Here is a 20514-nt window from a genome sequence, read left to right on the forward strand (position 1 = left end):
GCCCCCATAGCTGGCTGGCCTACCAGGTCCTTTATGCAGTTGAATTTATAAGGTGACACCAAGGTAAGACAAGTTTGACGGCCTCCATCTCCCTCTCCTGAATCCTGATCCACTGGCTACCAAAGCCGGAAGGGTTTTGGGATAGTGTGCTTGGTCACGGGAAAAGCTGCTATGGTTGGCCCAGCAGGTGGGCAGAAGGGAAGGTTTCACTTCTTCACAATCTAAATTACATCCTTGTCCTCCAGCGTATGGTCTTTACCCACTTTTTGAGGATTATGTTTCACAGACAGACCCCAGACCAGAGCGTATTTAAATTCTTTGATAAGATTTTTGTGAATTTTCATGCAGAAATCCTCCACTGTAGTAGTGGATAATTGGGCAACTGGCCTTTGGGTTTGGTGTAAATCCTCACTAGTTTCAGATCGTATTAGATTTTTTCCAATAGGTCATCAAAATTCCAGTGGTGATGGGCAGAAATGGGTACACAGTGAGGCACCTTATAGATGATATCCAATTCTTCAATGGAGATCTGATCAATCTTATTCAACATATAGATACAAGGGATATAAACTCTGTTTCCTTCCACCATATCGATGAGGCCGTCTGCTGTGGCATCACGCAGAGTCACATAAACATTGTGAATTTTGTATTCAGCCAGAATACAAAAAATCTTCATAGTCTCAGCATCCAGCTCACTCTGAGGGCAAGTGGCCGTGAGATTAATGCCTCCTTTATCCTTCTTCTTAAAGCCAATGTTGGGGGGTTTGCTGTTCAAACGAATGCCAAAGCCTTCCAGCTCATTTTCAATTATCTTTTTATGTCCCAAGGGTTTCAGGACATCCAGAACAATCAGGATCAAGTTACATGTTTGGGCCACTGTAATGACTTGATGGCCTCTATCTTTCCCATCCTTGGCACCCTGAATGATACCTGGAAGATCCAGGAGCTGGATCTTGGCATCTTTGTATCTGATGACACCAGGCACAGTGGTCAGAGTAGTGAACTCATAGGCTGCCATCTCAGAATATACATCTGCCAGGTTACTAAGCAGTGTTGACTTCCTCACTGATGGAAAACCCATAAACCCAATTTGAACAACACCTGTCTTGGCCACATCAAAACTTTTTCCTGCCCCACCACCACCACCACCTTTTGGGGTAATGAATTCTCTACAAAGTTTAGCAAGGCGAGCCGTAAGCAGCCCTAGGTAGTGTGCTGTGGCCTTGTTTTTTGAGTCGGAGCCATCTTGCTTCCATCTCCGTGATCTTCGCCAAGGTACTGCTCCGGATGGTGAGTCACTGGGAGGTCGCTGGGGAGCGTAGTGGCCTCCGCACAAATTACCACCCCCAATAAAGCTATTTTTTAAAAGATTTTATTTATTTATTCCTGAGAGACACAGAGAGAGAGAGGCAAAGACATAGGCAGAGGGAGAAGTAGGCTCTCTGTGGGGAGCCTGATGAGGGACTCAATCCTAGGACCATGGGATCATGTATTGAGCGGAAGGCAGACGCTCAACCACTGAGCCACCCAGGTGTCCCTCAATAAAGCTATTTTTAAAAGTTAAATTATTCTATTTCCAGAAGTTAGATTATTTATAAAAGAAAACATATTTGTAAATTTTAAAATAAACAATTTTAAATTTGACACCAGAAGCAAAGACAACAAAAGAAAAATAAATAGGTACTACTACATCAAATTAAAAAGTTTCTGCACAGCGAGGTGCTCAGTTGACTATTGATTCCAGTATAGGTCATGATCTCAGGGTCATGAGATTAAGCCCAGTGTTGAGCCCACTTCAGATTCTCCCCACCCCACAAAAAGAGATTCTCTCTCTCTCCCTCTCTCTCTGCCCCTCTTAAACAGAAGCTGAAGGAGTTCATTACCAGTGGTCTTGTCCTATAAAAATAATAAAGAGTCCTCTATATTGAAGCAAAATGATGCTAAAGAGTAAATAAAAGTCAGAAAAATATAAAGCTCCCCAATAAAAATAAATGCATGCAAAAATATAAAAAGCAGTATCATTGCAATTTTGAGAGGGGGGCAGAGCTGTAAAGGAGTATAGTTTTTATATATGGTTGAATTAGGTTTGTATCAGTTTAAAAGGGACTCCTTAACCTTAGCATATTATATGTGATCCTCATGGTAAAAAAACAAAGAAAATGTCTACAAAATGTATACAAAAGGAAATAATATGGAATCCAAATGTGTCACTATGAAAGATCAATTAAATGCAAAGAAAGACAAAAATGGAGTAAATGAAGCCCCCCTTCCAAAAAAGGGCATAGAGAAAATAAATAATAATGGTAATAGTAAGCTATTCCTTACCAGTAACTGCTTTAAATATAAATGGACTTAAACTCTGTAATTTAAAAGATACAGATTGGTTAACTGAATTAAAAATAAAACAAAACAGGATCTGTTTCTAACTTGTGTCTGCTGCCTAAAAGACACTCATTTTAGATTTAGGACATACTAGGTTGAAAGTGAAAGAATGGAAAAAGATATTTCATGCAAATAGCCAAAAGAGAGCAAAGGTGTCTATACTAATCTCAGATAAAATAATCTTTTTTTAAAAGATTTTATTTATTTATTCATGAGAGACGAGAGAGAGAGAGAGAGAGAGAGAGAGAGGCAGAGACACAGGCAGAGGGAGAAGCAGTCTTCATGCAGGGAGCCCGACATGGGACTCGATCCTGGGTTTCCAGGATTACACCCTGGGCTAAAGGTGGCACTAAACCACTGAGCCACCCGGGCAGCCCAGATAAAATAATCTTTAAGAAAAGAACTATTATAAGAGAGAAACAACATTATATACTGATAAAAGGGTCAATTTACAAAGTTGTAATAATTAAAAATACATATATATCAAACATCAAATTTCCTAGATATATGAAGCACACATTGAAAAAACTGAAAGCAGAAATAGATATCTTTAGAAAAATAGGACACTTCAATCCCCCACTTTTGGTAATGAATAGAGCAACCAGACAAAGGGTTAATAAGGAAATAAGACCTTGAATAACACTACAAAACAATTAGACCTAACAGACACACACAAAACACTCTATCTAACAGCAGAATACACATTTTTCTCAAGTACACATGAAACATTTTTCCAGCACAGATCATATGTTAGGCTGGAATGAATGAAGTGAAAATCCAGTTGGGATGGCTTCAGACAAAATTAAGGGGAATATTTGGAGAAAATGACCATAGACTCTCTTTTAAGAAAGAGATCATAGACTCTTTATTAAAAAGAGGCAGAAGGATGCCTGGATGGCTCAGCGGTTGAGCGTCTGCCTTTAGCTCAGGGCATGATCCCTGAGTCCTGGGATAGAGTCCCACATCAGGCTCCCTGCATGGAGCCTGCTTCTCCCTCTGCCTGTGTCTCTGCCTTTCTCTGTGTCTCTCATGAATAAATAAATTAAAAAAAAAATTTTTAAATAAAAAGAGGCAGAAAAAACAAGCCACAGCTAGAAGAAATACACTAGAACTATATTCTCAGAATTCCATAATGAAATGGAGAAATTTATTATGCATAAGGGACAACTGTGGAAAACAGATTCTTAAGAGACTAGAAGGAAGAGTTTCAAACTACATGTGTTGTGGTTAACAAGTGAAAAGCAGAGAATGTGGGTACAGATGCAGAAAGGATGATAATAAATCTGTTGGCCAGAAGATGAGGGAGTTTTCCTTTGATATTTTCTATTTAACTTTAGATTACTAAAATGAAGTTATTAGCTAGATTGAGGGAAGAGGGAGCCTTAAACGTTTGAGCAGAGAAAATATGATGGGATTGATTATTAGTGTTGAGTGATCATTGGTGTTCAAAAATCTGTGCTGAAACCAGTTAACAGTTTTCTGTAATTTTCTTTACATTAGTCATTAATAAGATACAGGAATGGAGAGAAAAGATTGTTGGGTTCAATCAGAGGCAAAAAGTTACAAGATAAAGGAAAGAATAAGCCAGATACCAAAGCCATCACTGATTGAAGATAGTGAACTAGAAGTCAGCAGTGAACAACAGTAAGTAGTATTAATTGGTGGCATAGACTTTTGCAATAAACTCAACTGAATGATGTTTTTTAAGCATGTAGGAGGAGAAAAAGCTTGAATGTGGCAAGCAGAACTAAAGTGTACAACTACACAAACCTCATGCCCTTAAAATCCTAAGATATGAGGGAAAGGAATCCCCACTTAAGAGAGGTGAAAAGGAAGTCATATCCTCAGGAAACACTCTGGTTACAGTTAGTGCAAGAAAACCAATGTTTCACCAGGGGAAGTTGAGATAGTACAGAAATCCTGCAGATGCATGCTCAGTTGCAAGATGACAGAGGAAGACTTGGGAAGATGGGAAGTTGAAGACTGGGTTGAAGAAAGATTTGTAGAGAGCTACGCAAAAAAAAAGGATTTGCACGGGTATTGAGGGATAGCCTTGGATGTGTAGCTAGATGCCAATGGTTTTCCGAGTGATAATTTAAGACCAGAAAATGCTCTGTAGCAGGGTTAAAGTAGAGATTATGGAAAATATTATTTTTTTTTATGGAAAATATTCTAAGTAAAATGGAGGCTTAAAGATTAAATCACAGGAAGAAAAATATACCAGGGTGTCAAATTTATTGAGCTCAGTATGAATAACACATTTATATAGGGTTGTGAATGATTTATAGAGAATGATTTATAGAGAACTACTGTATTTATAAAATAAGTACAGAAACTAAAACAGAAAATAAAAATAGAAAGGAAAAATACTTTTCCCTTTTTTTTCCACTCTCTTGCTGTATTTTTACATGCATATTTCCACTTAGTAGTAAATTAGCCTTGTGAAGAATGTAAAGAGGATCAATATATTTCATTAGAGGGGATGTCCAGAGCTTGAAACAGATCCATTAGAAATCCCAAGGCTTATAAATATATTGGAAGAATCAACCAAGGAAAAAATGCTCTCCTGGGCTTTGTTTTGTTTTGTTTCTTCTTAAAAAGCACAAGCTTTGAGAAGCCTTAACAACCAAGTGTGAAAAATGATGTCTAGGTTAGAAAGCAGCAAATTTTTCAGCTGTATGTAGGGAGATGTACACCAGGACAAACTGCCCCTAAATAAATCAGGATTACTTTTTACAGTTATGCGTACCTGTGCAATAATTTGTTGTAGAATTTACGGTCCATAAATCCAAGGAGCTATGCCATCTATTCTATAGGAGCATTTTTATCCCTGAGAAACAAATCTAGGATTTATAAACATAAGGTAGGAAAGTATATATTCACTTAGGATATTAGAAACTTGGGAAACATTAGGTTAATCTTATAAATTATTACTATTACAGATTTGTAGGAAATGGATAAAATCTCTAGCTCAGTTTACTCTTTTAAAGATTCCTATTAATTAAACCAAAGAATGTTTATTAAATTCTACTAATAGCTAACAGTGAAAATACACTGCTTTGTCATAGTTTATTTTCTCCATTCTATCTCCTCATATTATTGATACAAGATAGTAATCAAATGCCTGTTACTCAGTATATTATGTTAGGCATAACATATAGTAGTATCTGACTGCACGTGCTCAGATAATCCTATGGGGAGAAGAAAAAAAATTCAGGTAATAGCTGATTCTTTATGCCAGGCATTCATTGTATCATTTAATCTTCACTCTACGAGGTTAATATTATTATACCATTCTTGTTGTTTTACAGATAAAGGGGAAATATTTTAAAGGAGCCTATCAAAGTTTTAGAACATATGCTTATGCTTAATTTTATGGAAGTCAGGCAGGTAATCATGTAAACCCTTAAGAATTCCCGACTTATGCAGCATTATGCATTTGCAGAATAAATCAACTGCAAATTCTGAGGACTTCATCAGCTAGTCCTTCAATTTTTATTAAACCAAGTGTGACAATCATTGTCAGTCAAAGGTATGACCAGAAACATTCTGAATGGTTTCACAAATGAATACAGATCTAAATCAACACTGTGATTATTTCCTTCAAAAATTGTATCTTTTGCCCTATCCTGAAACACTCCAGATTCAGGTAATATTTAAAATAAATGATCTTCTGCGCTAATCATATAGCAAGATATTTTCCATTCTCAAGAACACTTTTTTATTTTATTTATTTATTTATTTTTTTAAATTTTTATTTATTTATGATAGTCACAGAGAGAGAGAGAGAGGCAGAGACACAGGCGGAGGGAGAAGCAGGCCCCATGCACCGGGAGCCTGATGTGGGATTTGATCCCGGGTCTCCAGGATTGCGCCCTGGGCCAAAGGCAGGCGCCAAACCGCTGCGCCACCCAGGGATCCCTCAAGAACACTTTTTTAATTTGGAGGAATGAGGTGGCTACCGCAGGAGTGGAAAATCCATTTCTATCTTTTTTATACGGCAATGTAGATTTCAAGTCACATCAGCAGTTTGACATTTGGCTTCTCAAGCATCCACCATTGTGCTAAATGCATCCTTTAACCATCAAGATATTCTGGAAGACTTAAAAAACTATTTTCCTCACTTGTCAGGATGAGCACTGGGTGTTATGCTATATGTTGCCAAATTGAAATCCAATAAAAAAATTAAAAAAAAAACTATTTTCCTATTGACATTTAACATTGTTTTGGACAGTTCATAACAACCAAGAAACAAGTGTACTATTTATTAACTTTATTAAACCTCCCTAAAATTTATACATAAATTTAAAGAGAAAAAAAGCTATGATGCTTTAGAGCTAGTTGTAATTAAAAAAAAAAAAGCCAACTGGTTGATTTTTTAGAAAGGGAAAAAGATACAATGTACCAATTCCAGATTTTTTTTCCTGTGTTTTAAATATATTCAAGTAAGATTTCTAAAAATTACAAAGCATTTCCTTAAACTTCTAGTGTTGAAGCATTAAAAACTTCATTTTTTACATTAAGTGGATTTAAATTTCTTCCATCACAAATAGAATCTTTAAAGTACTTAAAATTCTAAATTTCATCAATGTTCTGGATTTCACTGAAAAGAAACTATTCTATGGACTGGATGTGGAAGAATTCTAATGTAAGATATTCCTTTTTCAAAATTATGCCAAAATATGACTTTAGTTACACTTGGAAGGTGAAAAATGGTTGACAACTGCTTTCAAGTTTAAAATATGAGGCTTTAATTAATGTTTTAGACTATTTAACCTGTGCATTATGTCTTAATTTAAAAAAATTACACACCATTTTGAAATTTCAATAACCTTGTGAATAATAAGGTAACTTTATTGTAAGAACTTTATTTTATATTAATACACTAAACTTTTAAATAGGGGGAGTTAATAGGTTTCTTTTTACCATAGAAAGTGAAATTGATCTTAAATTTTAAATACTGATAAGCCAAGCAAATTTTAGAAAAAGAAACACAATCTAGTATAAGCCAAGTACAGGAGGCCTCCAAGATTTTGAAAAATTGTCACATTCAAAACCATCTAGGCATTACCAGTCATGATTTCATTTACAATGTATGATCTGTTGGCTATTTGTTAAATATTATTGTAAACATGATAGCACAGGTCAGATTGTTTCACTCTGGTCACACAGGAAATGTTTTACAAAGAATGCCAAGTCAGCATTTTCATATTCATAGGTAAGGACCCTGGGAAACAGTAACATATGCACATACATTTTCAAAGAGCAAATTCAGGTCTGCCTGCAGGGTTCACTCATAGTTCCCTTAGTTTATTACCAGGTCACAGGTGTATCATTTTGAATTTGTTGGGTGGAAAATAAAGTTTGGTTATTTAAAAGTTAGAAAACTACTTTTCGACTTTTAAAATCTCCTCTTTGTCTTTTGGAGTTCAGTAAGGAGTCTTCAGAAAGCAAGAAGAGCCATTATAAGGCCAGATATGTATTATGACTTTATTCCTTAAGAATTAGTTTGCGGGGTAGAGGAGGGGCAAGACGGCAGAAGAGGAGGGTCCCCAAATCACCTGTCCCCACCAAATTACCTAGATAACCTTCAAACCATCCTGAAAATCTACGAATTCGGCCTGAGATTTAAAGAGAGAACAGCTGGAATGCTACAGTGAGAAGAGTTCGCGCTTCTATCAAGGTAGGAAGACGGGGAAAAAGAAATAAAGACACAAAAGGCCTCCAAGGGGGAGGGGCCCCGCGAGGAGCCGGGCTGAGGCCGGGGCGAGTGTCCCCAGGACAGGAGAGCCCCGTCCCGGAGGAGCAGGAGCTACACCAACCTTCCCGGGTGGAAAGGGGCCCGCAGGGAGTTAGAGCAGGACCCAGGAGGGCGGGGATGCCCTCGGGCTCCTGGGGACACTAACAGGCACCTGCGCCCCGGGAGAGTGCGCCGAGCTCCCTAAGGGCTGCAGCGCGCACGGCGGGACCCGGAGCAGCTCGGAGGGGCTCGGGGGCGGCTCCGCGGAGGGGGCTGCGGGGCGGGAGTGAATCCAACAGCGCAGGCTCCGGAGCACAGGGCGCCGGGACACAGCCCAGGATCCCGCCTACCCCGGGACAGGCAGAGGCCGGGAGGGCCCAGGACAGCAAGGACGCTCCTGCCTGGAACTGAGCAGATCAGCGGCCCCGCCCGGGAGCCCCCAGGCCCTGCAGACGGAGAGCCCCGGAGCTACTGTGGGAACTGAATCCACTGGGGTTGTTCCTCCCGGGGCCTCACGGGGTAAACAACGCCCACTGAGCCCTGCACCAGGCAGGGGGGCAGAGCAGGTCCCCAAGTGCTAACACCTGAAAATCAGCACAGCAGGCCCCTCCCCCAGAAGACCAGCGAGACGGACAAGTTCCAGGGAAAGTCAAGGGATTTACATGTACAGAATCAGAAGATACTCCCCCGTGTTTTTTTTTTGTTTGTTTGGCTGTTTGTTTGCTTTTGATTTGTTTGCTTCCCCACACCCTTTTTTCCTTTCTTTCTTTTTCTTTCTCTTTTTCTTCTCTTTTTTTCTTTTTTTCTTCCTTTTTTCTTTTTCTCTTTTCTTTCCTTCTTTCTCTCCTCTCTTTTTCTCCTTTTCCCAATACAACTTGCTTTTGGCCACTCTGCACTGAGCAAAATGACTAGAAGGAAAGCCTCACCTCAAAAGAAAGAATCAGAAACAGTCCTCTCTCCACAGAGTTACAAAATCTGGATTACGATTCAGTGTCAGAAAGCCAATTCAGAAGCACTATTATACAGCTACTGGTGGCTCTAGAAAAAAGCATAAAGAACTCAAGAGACTTCATGACTGCAGACTTTAGATCCAATCAGGCAGAAATTAAAAATCAATCGAATGAGATGCAATCCAAGCTAGAAGTCCTAACCACGAGGGTTAACGAGGTGGAAGAATGAGTGAGTGACACAGAAGACAAGTTGATGGCAAAGAGGGAAACTGAGGAAAAAAGAGACACACAATGAAAAGACCGTGAAGACAGATTAAGGGAAATCAACAACAGCCTGAGGAAGAAAAACCTACGTTTAATTGGGGTTCCCAAGGGCGCCGAAAGGGCCAGAGGGCCAGAATATGTATTTGAACAAATCCTAGCTGAAAACTCTCCTAATCTGGGAAGGGAAACAGGCTAACAGATCCAGGAAATAGAGAGATCCCCCTCTAAAATCAATAAAAACCATTCAACACCTCAACATTTAATAGTTAAACTTGCAAATTCCAAAGATAACGCAGCAAGAGACAAGATACAACCGTTCAAAATCTTTGGGATGCAGCAAAAGCAGTCCTAAGGGGGAAATATAAATTAGGCAATCTAGAAGAAATGGACGCATTCCTGGAAAGCCACAAACTACCAAAACTGGAACAGGAAGAAATAGAAAACCTGAACAGGCCAATAACCAGGGAGGAAATTGAAGCAGTCATCAAAAACCTCCCAAGACACAAGAGTCCAGGGCCAGATGGCTTCCCAGGGGAATTCTATCAAACGTTTAAAGAAGAAACAATACCTATTCTACTAAAGCTGTTTGGAAAGATAGAAAGAGATGGAGTACTTCCAAATTCGTTCTATGAGGCCAGCATCACCTTAATTCCAAAACCAGACAAAGACCCCACCAAAAAGGAGAATTACAGACCAATATCCCTGATGAACATGGATGCAAAAATTCTCAACAAGATACTAGCCAATAGGATCCAACAATACATTAAGAAAATTATTCACTATGACCAAGTAGGATTTATCCCCAGGACAGGCTGGTTCAACACTCGTAAAACAATCAGTGTGATTCATCGTATCAGCAAGAGAAAAACCAAGAACCATATGATCCTCTCATTAGATGCAGAGAAAGCATTTGACAAAATACAGCATCCATTCCTGATCAAAACTCTTCAGAGTGTTGGGATAGAGGGAACATTCCTCTACATTTTAAAAGCCATCTACGAAAAGCCCACAGCAAATATCATTCTCAATGGGGAAGCACTGGGAGCCTTTCCCCTAAGATCAGGAACAAGACAGGGATGTCCACTCTCACCACTGCTATTCAACATAGTACTGGAAGTCCTCGCCTCAGCAATCAGACGACAAAAAGACATTAAAGGCATTCAAATTGGCAAAGAAGAAGTCAAACTCTCCCTCTTCGCCGATGACATGATACCCTACATAGAAAACCCAAAAGACTCCACCCCAAGATTGCTAGAACTCATACAGCAATTTGGTAGCATGGCAGGATACAAAATCAATGCCCAGAAATCAGTGGCATTTCTGTACACTAACAATGAGACTGAAGAAAGAGAAATTAAGGAGTCAATCCCATTTACAATTGCACCCAAAAGCATAAGATACCTCGGAATAAACCTAACCAAAAAAAAAAAAAAAAACCTACCAAGAGGTAAAGGATCTATACCCTAAAAACTATAGAACACTTCTGAAAGAAATTGAGGAAGACACAAAGAGATGGAAAAATATTCCATGCTCATGGATTGGCAGAATTAATATTGTGAAAATGTCAATGTTACCCAGGGCAATTTACACGTTTAATGCAATCCCTATCAAAATACCATGGACTTTCTTCAGAGGGTTAGAACAAATTATTTTAAGATTTGTGTGGAATCAGAAAAGACCCCGAGTAGCCAGGGGAATTTTAAAAAAGAAAACCAGAGCTGGGGGCATCACAATGCCAGATTTCAGGTTGTACTACAACACTGTGGTCATCAAGACAGTATGGTACTGGCACAAAAACAGACACATAGATCAGTGGAACAGAATAGAGAACCCAGAAGTGGACCCTGAACTTTATGGTCAACTAATATCGATAAAGGAGGAAAGACTATCCATTGGAAGAAAGACAGTCTCCTCAATAAATGGTGCTGGGAAAATTGGACATCCACATGCAGAAGAATGAAACTGGACCACTCTCTTGCACTATACACAAAGATAAACTCAAAATGGATGAGAGATCTAAATGTGAGACAAGATTCCATCAAAATCCTAGAGGAGAACACAGGCAACACCCTCTTTGAACTTGGCCACAGTAACTTCTTGCAAGATACATCCACGAAGGCAAAAGAAACAAAAGCAAAAATGAACTATTGGGACTTCATCAAGATAAGAAGCTTTTGCACAGCAAAGGATACAGTCAACAAAACTCAAAGACAACCTGCAGAATGGGAGAAGATATTTGCAAATGACATATCAGATAAAGGGCTAGTTTCCACGATCTATAAAGAACTTATTAAACTCAACACCAAAGAAACAAACAATCCAATCATGAAATGGGCAAAAGACATGAAGAGAAATCTCACAGAGGAAGACATAGACATGGCCAACAAGCACATGAGAAAATGCTCTGCATCACTTGCTATCAGGGAAATACAAATCAAAACCACAATGAGACACCACCTCACACCAGTGAGAATGGGGAAAATTAACAAGGCAGGAAACCACAAATGTTGGAGAGGATGCGGAGAAAAGGGAACCCTCTTACACTGTTGGTGGGAATGTGAACTGGTGCGGCCACTCTGGAAAACTGTGTGGAGGTTCCTCAAAGAGTTAAAAATAGACCTGCCCTACGACCCAGCAATTGCACTGTTGGGGATTTACCCCAAAGATTCAGATGCAATGAAACGTCGGGACACCTGCACCCGATGTTTCTAGCAGCAATGTCCACAATAGCCAAATTGTGGAAGGAGCCTTGGTGCCCATTGAAAGATGAATGGATAAAGAAGATGTGGTTTATGTATACAATGGAATATTACTCAGCCGTTAGAAACAACAATTACCCACCATTTGCTTCAACGTGGATGGAACTGGAGGGTATTATGCTCAGTGAAGTAAGTCAATCGGAGAAGGACAAACATTGTATGTTCTCATTCATTTGGGGAATATAAATAATAGTGAAAGGGAATATAAGGGAAAGGAGAAGAAATGTGTGGGAAATATCAGAAAGGGAGACAGAACATAAAGACTCCTAACTCTGGGAAACGAACTAGGGGTGGTGGAAGGGGAGGAGGGCGGGGGGTGGGGGTGAATGGGTGACGGGCACTGAGGGGGGCACTTGACAGGATGAGCACTGGGTGTTATTCTGTATGTCTGTAAATTGAACACCAATAAAAAATAAATTTATTTAAAAAAAAGAATTAGTTTGAGGGTACCTAGATGGCTCAGTGGTTGAGCATCTGCCTTTGACTCAGGGCATGATCCTGGGGTCCTGGGATCTAGTCTCCCATCCCTCTGGGGAGCCTGCTTCTCCCTCTGCCTGTGTCCGCCTTCTCTCTGTGTCTCTCATGAATAAATAAATAAAATATTAAAAAAAAAAAGAATTAGTTTGAGTGATGTTACTGCTTTAGGATTCTTACAGACATATAACCACATTTTTTTCTCTGTTTTTCCACGTTATAATTTTTTCTGATTATAATCAGATGTTTTAAATAGAAAATTTGGAAATTACAAAGCATAAAATATGACATTTTATAGGAAATGGAAGGAAACAAAATATAATTAATATAACATAGCCCATCACCCACTAATACAGAAATAGTGTGATTAGTGTGAAATTTTTATTTACTAAAGATCCTTGTTCAGGGGCACCTGGCTGGCTCAGTTGTTTTAGCATGCAATGCTTGATCTCAAGGTCGTGAATTCAAGCTCCATGTTGGGTGTGACTTAATTAAAAAATCCTTGTTTAAAAGTCACTGGTTTGTAACTATAGTATTTTTCTTACCAAGGACAAACTTATTCTCCCTGTTTTTCTAGATGTAATTCCAGGTGAACAGGAGAAGCTGGCAGAGTAACAGAGAAGCCCAGTCCTAGAGAAAACATGCCACTCCACATGAATCTAGTTACAGATGGGAAGTCACGATATTCAAAGAAAAATTCCATGCTTCCTTCCCAGTCTGTGAATGTATCCCAGTTAACCTGGAAAGATGTACATTCTCCAAGTGATTTTTCAGTAATTCTTTTTCTCTAGTAAGAAGTCTTGAGTTGAATCCCATGGGCATTTCTTCCATGATCCCTGGGTCCATATACATTCTTTCATATTTATGGAGAAATGCTGGGTATCTGATTTTGTTACAGATTTAAATGCTTTGGATTTAATTTAAATAAAAAAATAAACACTTTGGATTTGAGATGATGCTTTACACAACTCTCCAAAATTTGACAAGAAATTTAGTATTAAAAAATGTTGTAGGAAAAATATAGAGGAAGTTAAAGGATTACTTTTGAATACAGCAATAATTTAAGGAATAAGGACACTGAAGTTTCCTTTGATGAAAGTCATTGTTAACACACAAAACCCAAGAAATCAAATGAAACAGAGTTGTCTGAATATGTGACTGTGGCAACTTTTTTTCTGACTTGTATCAACTGAAGATAAACTGGGAATAGCCTTGGAAAAGACAATAAAGTTGGAATGTTTGTTTTCTTTTTTTTAAAGATTTTATTTGTTTATTCATGAGATACAGAGATAGAGATTGAGAGAGAGAGAGAGAGAGTGTGAGAGAGAAAGGCAGAGACACAGGCCAAGGGAGAAGCAGGCTCCACAGAGGGAACCCAACGTGGGACTTGATCCCGGGTCTCCAGGATCAGGCCCTGGGCTGAAGGTGGCGCTAAACCGCTGAGCCACTTGGGCTGCCTGGACTATTTGTTTTCTTTCTTTTTTTTTTTTTTAATTAAAAATATTTGTTTTCTTGAAAACAGCCTCCTCCTTTTCTCTGTCAGACTCCTATTATCATTTTAATTTCCTCACTCTAACATGAAGCAGAGATAGTATCACATAGACCCATTTATGTTTCTTTATTTACTATTAGTGATAATATTTCAGTGTGATTTTTCCTATTTTATATATTATATTAAATTATTCTAGAGTTTACATATTAGGTCTTATAACTCTACTTGTGGAATAAAACTTATCAAGTAATAATTTTAATTAGCAGTCAGGGAGCTATGTAAGGGAGATGGAGGGGCAAGTAGCAATTCTCAATTCATGGATGATGTGCTCACATGTGCTTTCCTAAAGATACAAATAATCAGAGTTTTCAGGATGGCTCCATTTTCTGCATGATTGAAAGGCCCATTTTAAATGATGGTGCCAGAAAACTGTTTGGGGGAACTGCTAGTGGCAGAAGCAGTATAACTTTCTACCATGTACTTCTGTGAAGATGTGGATCTCTCACCACTGTGATGCCCGCCCCCATTCCGCCCCAGGGTACTCATTCCTCCAGATCTCCAGGCTACTTTATCTTGGCATCCCCAGAGGCTGGCATGTGGAAGGCTCCTAATAACTCTTCTTCAGATTCATATTTGATACCTTTCCAAATATCTGGGTCTGAAGATGTACTTACTGCCCTGCCACTTGTCTCCGTGCCTAAGCCTATTGATCTATAGAACTCAAAGTATTCCCTTGAATCCAGTAGAGGCATCTCTATGGCTCTTGGCTTATAATGGCATCTTTCTTCTGTACTTTTGTTGTTAAAAAGACAATGGGGAGCGGTATTTAAGGTTACAAACTTTGGAGTCAGTTAGGCTAGGCATGCATATAGTAAATAGTTGGTAAATGGTAACAAATTGTGTAGTGCTTTTATAATATCTAGCTTACACTGCACCTTGCATATGCAGAGAAAATTTACTTTATTTATTTTGCCAGAAAACATTCTGGTTCTTTATCCCCAAGTTACTACCTTCCTGTTAATGAGGACAAACCCCAATCTATAACTAGTCCAAGCTTAGTCTAACCTATTAATTAAAAAGACACTCTACATAGTAATGTTTAGACTCTTTTAGATTAAATTCTTGGATTCTCTGAGAAGACTCTCCACTTAAACTATAAGATGGCTTCAGAGAGGTAGAGAAGAGTTCTGCTTATGAGATCCTCAGTATTCTCTGGTTTTCTGGATGAGGGTTCACCTGGATGTACTTGCCCTGGTGAACAATCATCAATCAAGCCCAAGCTGGGCTCTCTGGTTTGGTCAGGGCCTGGTAGTCATTACCTGCCAGCCTCAGTCTCAGTTTCCAATGGAGCCACAGACTCTTCTAAAGTCTGGCTGGGGCTTCCAAGCCCTAATGTGGTCTGTCGTATCACCCTCATTGCATCCTGCTCCAGGATACCACCACTCTGATATAAGTGTTCCAGCCATACTTCTATGCTGCTTCATACATAGCTGCTTCTATGTCACATTGGAAACAAGTGTAATAGTTCCCTCTGTCTGACCTTGCTGATCTGCTAAGTTGATGTGGCTGTAACCCAGGTTGCAACAGCAGCAGCCTGTGATAGGACCTTTTGTGTGTAGGGTCTTTAAAGACTGTATGTGATGTGAAATTGTATGGGATATGTGTGTGGTATGTGCATACGTGTGGTGTGAGCTGTGTGTGTGTGGCATGTGGGAATGTGAGGTATAAGTCCATGTTTCTCACTCCTCTCTTTCCCTTTCTCTTCCTTTGCCAAAACCAAAAGAGTGGTCTTTCGCTATTTACTCTGCCTTGCTTGCCTACCATATCTTCTTCTGAAACAACAAATAAAAATATTAAGGAATTCTGAACAATACTTTTACAATAAACTAGCTTACTTGCAAAATTCTGTTGCTGAGTGTTGGAAGCTGAATAATACCTTGGTCTTTCACTTTGTATTCCTTTCTAATAGATGCTCATCTCCATTCTGATGAATGGATGCTTCATATGGTCATGTGCTCATAAAGACAATAGAAAAAGTACATTAACAATTTTCAAAATTTTACTTCCTTTACCCTTATGATTCCAATCTTCAACGCATACTACTTCATTACACTACTTTGGGTTACATTTTCAGTAGATGAAACAGAACACTTTCATCTTTTAGAGTGGTATAGAAATAGAGTTGTTTGCAGAAAAAGCATTTGGATAGGAGAATTGGAGACTACATAAATAATCTTTAGGCTACTCTTAGTCTAAAATTCTACTGCTATGATTCCAAGATTCAGAAATTCTCTATCCAATTTCTACTCTTATTGATCCAAAACTATGTTCCATTTTAATTTCAGTCCTTGCTCCCATACAATCTATTTTGATATAGCAGCCGAAATGACCCTTCTAGAATGTAAATCAGATTATGTTTACTCTGCTCAAAACTCTCAAATGGCTTCCCATTTCACTTATAATAAACCAAAAATTTTACCATGGCTCATAGAGCTCTGTAGGTGTCCTGGTACATTCCCAGCTCTGATTTCATTTCCATCCACTTTCTCCTAGTCCTTGATCACCTGCCTTAGTGGCCACCTGGCTGGTTCCCCAGAGTGTCAAACAACAACAAGAAGAACAAAATAATCACCTTTTAAAAATGACACATAGAAAGAAATATGAATGACTTTATGATTCAGTACACATAAACATGTATTCACAGTGAAGGAAATACCTTATGAAAAACTATGTTTACTTTCTGCAATGAACTCTGACATCTTGTTTTCAAGTTGAATTTATTCTATTCTACATTTTGTTTAAAAAATGTTCTTGATGGACTAAATTCATCATATTATCCACAGTTTGAATGGCAACTCATGTATCAAAAATAATATCTTCCCTCTCAACTCTAAAATAGTAGCCTCTTTTAGACTCTATTTCCCTATTCTGCTTATTTTTTCCCTCATAACACTTGCCAGTCTATTATATCATACATATGTTTACTGGCTTAGTTTTATCTCCTTACCTGACAACCCCAGTGTTAACCCGGAAATAAGCTCTATGAACATAAGGGCTTTCAATATTTTGTTCAGTAATGTATCTGTAGTGCGTAAAACACTGCTTGGCTTATAGAAGGTGCAAAATAAGTTTGTGAAATAACAAACTGTAGAGAATTCATGTAATAGTTAAGAGCTTGCAACATGGAGCTGAAGCGCCTGGGTTTAAATCTCAGTTTTGCAACTTCCCAATGCTTCACTTAGAACAAGATATATAAACCTTCTGTATTTTAGCTTACCCATTCTAGGGATAATAATGAGCCATTACATAGGTTATTGTGCGATTATGAACATTAAATTAATTTGTGTAACATACCTAGAACAATGCCTGACATAGTAAGTGGTAAATAAATTTTTGCTATTATTATTGCCATTGTTTACAAAATGAGATTAATACAGAAAGTCCTAGATCTGGAAGTGACTTTAGAGATGTCATTATTAACCATCTTGATTAATTAATAACACAAATACTTGACTAAGATACAAAACTTTTGTGGAGTGTTTTGATGATAAATGATGCACCTAACACAGACATAACTCCAATAATTCTCACATGTAAAGTGATAGGTAAGTACAAATCTAAGTCCTTGTAGAAAGAGCTTTCATTAAAAAGACACAAGAGGAAAAAGGAAGTTGTGCAGAAAAGAGGCTTCACAGCCTCTTAGTAGGTCCCTGTAGAGAAATAAAATTGCCTTTACTTTCTCAGCATTCCAGTAAAAAGCTCTAGCTCCCCTGAGACTCTTCATATACCATGAGAATTATATCTGTAGCCATTTGTCTAGTAAATTGCTCTGATTCAAAAGGATAATAAAACTCTTATCTTGGCAAGAGGTCTGATGGCTACAACTTCGAATAGTTTCCTGTCAACATTTCAATGTTCCATAAAGCCTGGAACTGCTATCTTTCTGTGTTTTCATTTCAAGAAGGAATTAGGCAGTCTCTGGAGATAGTCTCTGGCTTCTCCAAAGGTTTCATTTACATACCAAAGGACTGGAGCAGGAAGGAGACCCTTTCAGGACATGAATAGTCATGTGTCTCCTACCACTTTATAAGCAGAGAAAAGTAATTTTCTCCTTCCTTTTGCCTATGGATGAATCTGGCCAGTCAGGTAAGACAACTGACTTGGCTCTTATTTTGTCACTCTAGGGGTAGCGAATAGGGCATAGGGAGAATAACTTACTTATTTACAATGAAGTACCTAATAAGAAATCTATCTTTGATCCAGAACATCTCATGTATGGATTCAGGAGAATATGAATAAATGTGAAATAACAACAGTATTGGGGTGAGTGGGTGGCTCAGATGGTTAAGTGTCTATTTTTGGCTCAGGTAATGATCTCTGAGTCCTGGGATGGAACCCCACATTGGGTTCTTGGCTCAGCAGGGAGTCTGCTTCTTCCTTTCCCTCTGCCTTTTCCCCTGCTGTGCGCACACTCTCTCTCTTTCTCTCTCTCTCTGTCTCAAATGAATGAATAAAATCTTTTAAAAAACGAAAACAAAAAACCAGAACATTCAATTTTTTTCCAGATGAGTGAAGGAGCTGGGTTCCCCTTTAAAGTAAATGTAGATTTCATTTTCTTTAACAGAAGTAATCACTGTAAACACCTCAAAATTATTTCCATTCACTAGGAGACTTAGCCATAGTTGATAAAATCAAACACAATGGCTTCAGATTAGAGTTGAGTTCCTCATTAGGCTTGTTTCCACATCTGTAATATGAGAACATTAAGATTACATACCTAATAAATTTATTGGAGTATTAAATCAGATACTCAGCTGTATGAGTGAACTTGGAAGCAGATCCTCCATCCTTCAAATGACTGCAATGCTGAGAGTTTTATTCCAAATACAAGAGAGATCCTGAGCCAGAATCAGTCAGCTAAATGGCTCCCAGATCCTTGACCCTCAGAAATTTTAAGACACAATAAATTTCATTGTTTTAAGCTACTAAAATGTAGTATAACTTATTACACCATAATAAATAAGGAATACAGATACTATATGTAAAACCATTTTCATAATATTTGGCATATATTCCAATAAAAGTTGGCCAACAGCAGCAGGAGCAGCAGTGCCTAGAGGGAAGAAATGTGATTACATAGCTGGGTGCTCATGAATACAAAGAAAAGAGCTGTTTGTATTTAAAAACAAAGCCATTCTAACAACTGCATAAAAGCCAAAGACAATTTTCATAGCATGATAATAGTTTGACCTCTACAAGCAGATACTGCAGATACAATCCCTTGTTTGAAGGACAATGAGAATATAAACTCTCACCTGGCTCTCACCCAAAGAATCACTTCTCTAAAGTACTTTATATTTCTGACCTACTCCTGAAATGCAAAACAGAGAAAGTTTTTCCTAAGGAGAAAAGATCAGAAATCCTTTAGACCAACGAGTAAAAAAACCAAGCTTTTTTCTTCTGTGACAGTAATAAAAACAATAATGTCTTACATGCAAACATACATATATTACATATACCAAACTGGCACAGAGGAGAATCTGTGTTCTAGTGTCATAATTAATAAGTTCAAAATGCCTTTTTTGTGCCAGTAAGTTTATATATCCATATATGTAAAGACTAATAACATGGGGGCGACAGAGGACAGAGACCAAACTGCAGTGTGAAAAAGATAATGCACAAGCCCATGATATTTCTTAACAGAGACATGGCAAAGTCAAAAGCAATACCCATCAATCACTATTTGTCTAGAACTTCAGGTTAGTAAAAGTGACTAGGACAGATGAGCAATGGTTTATTTATTTATATGTCACTTCATTTGCACAGTACACCTGTGATAGATCATCAGTGTCAAAGAAGTTTGCAGTTTAAAAAGGAATGAAATATTTCCATGCCTGTCAGTAGGACCATGAGTAATAACCATTTTTTCTCCTGTTTACTCATTTTAGAAATCACTTAATCCACCACAGTCATTTCCAATAGCCCAAAACAATATTCAACAAATCATAGACTTGAACTGCCTAAAATATTATAATGCTTGACATTTTTCCTTTTTTTAGAGGAATATTTGTGATATTTCCTTCTTAGACTGGTTTGAAAACTGGTTCTAACTTGCCTTTCTTCCTACCATATCACCTTCTGCACACCATTTCTAGGTTAATGGAAATACTTGCCCTTAATTGCACTACTCTATCTGATTCTATTTCAGGTCTGCATGTTAAAGACATCCAGTATTTCAAGAATGCCACATTCAACCTCTGAATTGCCACAGACAACAGGATTCCTAAGTAGAAAATCCATTAGAATTGAGGCACACACACACACACACACACACACCTACAGCTACTGGAACTAATGAGTGACTTGGGAAATGTTACGGGATATAAACTCCATATTTAAAAAAGCAATTCTATTTATATATTTTAATAATAAAAGAAATTGAAATGAAAGCAT

General features: G+C 38.2%; 1 pseudogene; it reads right to left on the reverse strand.

Moving 5' to 3' along the window:
* Window positions 1-206: 206 nt before the first annotated feature.
* Window positions 207-15478, reverse strand: LOC121495244 (annotated as a pseudogene).
* Between the last annotated feature and the right edge of the window lie 5036 nt (window positions 15479-20514).

This window comes from Vulpes lagopus, chromosome 7 (assembly GCF_018345385.1).
Source record: "Vulpes lagopus strain Blue_001 chromosome 7, ASM1834538v1, whole genome shotgun sequence".
In the NCBI taxonomy this organism is placed as follows: Eukaryota; Metazoa; Chordata; class Mammalia; order Carnivora; family Canidae; genus Vulpes; species Vulpes lagopus.